The sequence below is a fragment of the Mytilus trossulus genome, chromosome 3, assembly GCF_036588685.1.
Source record: "Mytilus trossulus isolate FHL-02 chromosome 3, PNRI_Mtr1.1.1.hap1, whole genome shotgun sequence".
Classification (NCBI taxonomy): domain Eukaryota; kingdom Metazoa; phylum Mollusca; class Bivalvia; order Mytilida; family Mytilidae; genus Mytilus; species Mytilus trossulus.
The window spans coordinates 70,865,300-70,871,299 of record NC_086375.1 but is presented as its reverse complement, the minus strand read 5'-3'; positions in this window follow the sequence as shown (position 1 = coordinate 70,871,299).

Genomic DNA, 6,000 nt, shown 5'->3' with positions numbered 1-6,000 from the left:
CGTGAATTTAGAAATTATACCATGTCATACTTGTCCGATTGTTAATTGATGTAACAAAATCTTGTATGGGGACAATTAGTACAAATTATTAAAATTATTAATTATGCATTTCAGTTCAAGGCCTCAAACCATTCTACTGAACGTTTATCGAACTTATAACACATAGCTAACATGTATTGTAGAGAAATCATAGTAATAAACTTCAGTCAATGATTCTTTATCTTGTTACCATAGGGGAAACAGTCATACTTATAGTTACAACAATGAACAAAATCGTCCATTTAGGGCCTTGGGGCTTTAATAATTCTACTTAAGTTTTATAAATTTTATAATATAATCATTGTTAAAATAAACATTCAAAAGACTCAATTTGAAACGATATACAAAAGAAGATGTGTAATGATTGCCAAGGAGACAACTATATCCACACGAGGCCAACATGAATGTTGACCAACATGAATGTTTAAACCTAATATTCGATTTAATACAAAGTTATCAAGAACACCAAATATAATACTTTGATGAGATTTTAATGGCAATATTCAGCTACAAGGAATAATTAACGAGATTAGATACATCAGAACCTTGTGTTTAAAATGGAACTATCTGCAGGTCAGGAATCAAATGAAAAACGGACATTTTTTTCGTCATGCTTGGTTACCTTCATCACAGGTTGGTTGACCGTTATGGAATGACCGTTTCACAAATGATATCGGATATGTTCCTTAAGTCGAAACTACAACCCCTTTCTCTTTCATGAATGTGACCTTCCGAATTAGACTAACTACCGGATTTGTAATCACATAAGCAACACGACGGATGCCACATGTGGAGCAGGATCTGCTATCGTTTCTAGGAACACTAATGTCATTTCAAGTATTAAACATGACTTTTGTCATAATTATCATTTTCATAGCCTTCTGAATTCAAAAAAATTTGAAAAAATGTTTTCTATGTCGTTGCTAATTACTTAGAACATCTTAATAGATCATATTCTGCTGAACATTTTTGTAATTAAAAGTTTCTTTTTATCTCTTTTTATCTCTAACCTTGTTTGAGTTATAAGCAGCAATAATTTTGTAGACAGTTTATTTCAAATTCTGACATGTGAAAATCAAATGAAAAACGGACATTTTTTTCGTCATGCTTGGTTACCTTCATCACAGGTTGGTTGACCGTTATGGAATGACCGTTTCACAAATGATATCGGATATGTTCCTTAAGTCGAAACTACAACCCCTTTCTCTTTCATGAATGTGACCTACCGAATTAGACTAACTACCGGATTTGTAATCACATAAGCAACACGACGGGTGCCACATGTGGAGCAGGATCTGCTTACCCTTCCGGAGCACCTGAGATCACCCCTAGTTTTTGTTGGGGTTCGTGTTATGTATTCTTTAGTTTTCTATGTTGTGTCATGTGTGCTATTGTTTTTTTCTTTTTTCATTTTTCTTTTAAGCAAGGCGTTGTCAGTTTGTTTTGGATTTATGAGTTTGACTGTCCCTTTGGTATCTTTCGTCCCTCTTTGACTATGCTACGGTCATTACGAAAAGTCTAGTTTTTAAACATAACATCGACTATATGTTTCAGCATATACATCTGCAAATAAAGGCAACAATAGTATACCGCTGTCAGAAATCGATTGAGAGAAAATAAATCCGGATTACAAACTAAAACCTGGGAAAACATATCAACTATAAGAGGAAATCATCAAATCAACAGAAACACACAACCGCAACAAAAAAATCAAACGACAATGTAACATACACAGAAACGAACTATTAGATAACAACTGCCATTTTCCTGACTTGGTGCACGACATTGAGAAAAAAATGGTGGGTTGAAGCTGGTCTTGTGGCTAGCCAAAGATCGCTTTTATAACAATATTAATTTAATACTAAGAGGACAACATTACATGTAACAGTAGCAGCAATTGATATACGAACAAGAACAAAACTCGCAAATAAAACCCAAAAAAGTACAACTCTAAAAGCAACCATATATAAACAAAACGCAATATAAGAGCTTCATTGAAAACGACACTACCACAATGTTATTACAAAAAGGATATGTTGACAAAAAGCAAGGAATAGTGAGAGTAGGGATATTCCAATTCTAAAAAAAAAAACCAATTGAAACTGAAAGGTCCAAAATGGAAAATCACAAGAGGCTCCTGTGCTTCTAAAATCGTGCAGAAAAATATATATACAACTGCAAGATGTTGATGAAAAGAAAGATCATGTCGCAACAGTATTTAAATTGGATAAAAGGAGACTGCGTTGTTAAATGGGATTGTAACAAGCTATTAGTCAGCAAATTTCATACCAACAGATAATGGACAATCCCAATATCTAACATTTTTATCGACTTATAAGTAGAATCGTAGCAACCAACAAAAATCAACAAATTGTTTAAAAAGTGATGATCAATTTAAGAGATCAAAGTAGTTTTTCCTCATATTTTGTAGATATAAGTTTCCCAAAGGAAAACATGTATGATTGAATTGTTTCAACCTTGGCAAAACCAGACAACAGTTATTTAAACAAGTCATTGACAAAGGAATTTAGAAACCGGAACATTTTACAAAGATAGGAGTCATGAAAGCAATAAGCAAACGCGATTCAAACGTGCAGAAGAACCTGGAACAATTAAAAATATTTTATATATCCTTCGCTCTAATGTTAACATCAATATTTAACCACATTTAACTAAATCGAAAAGAACCAACATAATTTAGATTCACCGTACGTACTTAAGTACTCGAAGAACACTGTTAATTGAAAATTACCGGGGTATAACAAAACTTCACCTACTATTGGAAAACATTTGATTATGCCTTTTGTTTAGGGAAAAAAGAATCCAGAAAGGCATGAATCAATTGAGAGAAAACAAATCCGGGTTAAAAACTAAAACCGAGGAGTAAAGTCAATCAACTATGCGAGAATAATAAAGGAACGACGGAACTCTGAGGTGCAACAAAACCAATCGCTCGCCAGCTTATTTAAAAAAGAATCATTTCATTACAATTGCCAAATTTGCTGACTTGGTACAGGATATTTAAAGACAATTGAGGGTTGAACCTAGTATAATAGTGAGCCTTACATTCATGACAATATTTATCGTTATTATGACGACAATTAATTTCAGAAATACTACACAAACACAAACGAGAACATTCATGATAGAGAAAAGCACAAACAAATTCAAAGTCAATTGCTAGGTCCTTCCTTTTTCCTTTCTTTGACAGACTTTTTAGTAAAAGAAAATGTCATTTCTACTTTACATTGCCTTTAAAAGTTGAAGTAAAAACATAAGTGGTTGTTGAGGACTTATATACACTATCGTTTCTAGGAACACTAATGTCATTTCAAGTATTAAACATGACTTTTGTCATAATTATCATTTTCATAGCCTTCTGAATTCAAAAAAATTTGAAAAAATGTTTTCTATGTCGTTGCTAATTACTTAGAACATCTTAATAGATCATATTCTGCTGAACATTTTTGTAATTAAAAGTTTCTTTTTATCTCTAACCTTGTTTGAGTTATAAGCAGCAATAATTTTGTAGACAGTTTATTTCAAATTCTGACATGAAGTCCTTTAAACGCTTTGAGTTGTTACACACCCGTGGTATATTGTTTGAGCTGTTCCAATCGTAACCTCCATGTTACATGCTTTTATATATATTTAAATATATAAATGAGCTACCCGACGTCATAGAACTATTACGTAAGAATATAAGCGTTTTACGAGACAATTCAGGCTTCTGTAACCGAAAACACGTGCACAAACGGTGCTAAAATGTGCTATAAGCCATATTCTTTTTATACGTTTAAGATATACATGTATAAGTAAACTATCATTTACATTTATCCAAAACTATCTTGATACGTTATGGTAAATAATTTAAGCATGTGATTTATTCAGTTTGCTCCGTTCTTTTACACCAATTTAAAAGTGCGGTTATTTATTGGAACTGCAAATATTTACCTCCACCTACAGCGCTTCAATTCAAAAGAATTGCCGTACTTATCTTATTAAAATTGAAATAAGTCATTGGAGTAGATTAACGGCACTTACTTTTGTTATGCTTGAACTGCTTGATGTTCACAAAAGTACTTATTATATGTATAATACCATATCATGAAGAACGGGATGATTATTCACTTACAAACTTAGAATATTACTAAGTGATTAGGGGTCGAATGATCTATTAATTGTTGTATTCATGTGGTTTTATTGTCAGATCAAAGTTTATGATTAATGTATGATTGCCATTACAAGCATTTCATTTATGGATTAGATCTTGCAAAGCAAGTTTTAAATTCGAAATGTTTAATCGTTCAAATACCAAATAATACGTAAATTATTAATATAAATAAGACAAAAGTTAATGCCTATCAAAATCTTCTCTTATACAAAATGGATTGAATAATCTTACGGTATATAATATACTTCTGATAATTTTGACATCATTTATTGTTAGAGCGAGTCAGGGGAGGTAATCTCCACACCCGCTTCTTGAATGTTTTAGTGGATATGTACTATGATAGATATCCATCAGTGAACCCTTACAAGTTCACTACTCAAGATAATAATGTCAAACTGTATACCACATTAAAAGTAATGGTAAAGCACCAAAAAAAAGTGATATTTACACAAATTCAACAACTCACTGCATTAAATATACTTATAATAATATATTTATAATATACAATAACTGTCTTTGATGAGGTAAATGTGAGGTTTCATTTACTTTTGAAAAAGTGATATTCACCGAGGACAACGGCCGAAGTGAATAACAGTTTTCTGAAAGTCTACTAAACTAAATATTTACCGAGACAAAAGACAGTAAGTGTTTTATTCCATATATCAAGAGTAATTTATTTAATGAAAAATATTTACAAAATCTAATTACTCATCAAACGCTTTTTTCCCCAAAAAGTATAAACGTAAAAGCACGCGAAAGCACGCGACGTTATACACTTTTTTCCGCAGGTGAATGTTATAAGTTATCTTGGTGTAATCAGGGGTGTACAGAAATTTACACCGTTGTTGAAAATTCATACACCCTGAGGCGCAGCCCTTACTACACCAAGATAACGAATTTATTTCTTATGAACAATGCTTTTGCTCATTTTGAAACCAGGATGTACAATTGTAAAAATGGTAATGAGAAATTGCCAGTGTAATATTTTTTCAATGTTCATTCTGCTGCACTTTTTTACTTTATGTTAGGCAAAAAATAGAAATTTTTGTGTTCTTTTGAGTTTAGCAATTTTTTCTTCTTTTTCTGAATTTTTTTTTTTTCTTTATATTGGCGAAATTGTTTTTTTGTTTTTTTTAAATATTGGCAAACTTTTACTCATCCCTGGGTGAACACGGGTGGTTTTTTTTTTACACCGGGAGAGTCAGCCAATTAGATTGCAGTATTTGTGCTGCATAAGAAATAAACCTGTTTCTCCAATTCTTCGTCACTTTATCCCTTTCTGCACCCATTGTATAAAAAAAAATCAAAGTGTGGTTCGTTTTAACTCAGAACTTCATTGGTTAAAATCCGATTGTGACGTCGAATTTTCTTGCTTTCCTCTGAATTTCCTATTGTGACGGCATGAAAAAAGGCGACCATGCCTGACGACGTCACATAGAAAGAACACATCTTTTGCAGATCATTCGAAAAGAATGCCTGCATAATGTTAGAAAAGCATTAGAGAAACAGATTCCACCACCAAATCTCGTGTAATATGATATTTATCCACTGTCGACAGTTAAATTATCAATTTTAACTGTCTCGAGTAGACAAATATCGTATTACACTCGATGCAGTGGTAGAATCTATATTTATTTTAAATCCAATTCATATAGAAAAATCTATTAAAGTTTAAACAATATGGCATAATATAAATTATTGTCCCTTACTTAGTATTTGAAATACAATGTAATTCAGTATATTATCCTAATTATTACGAAGCTAGTTAATTTCATTATTTTTCTCAT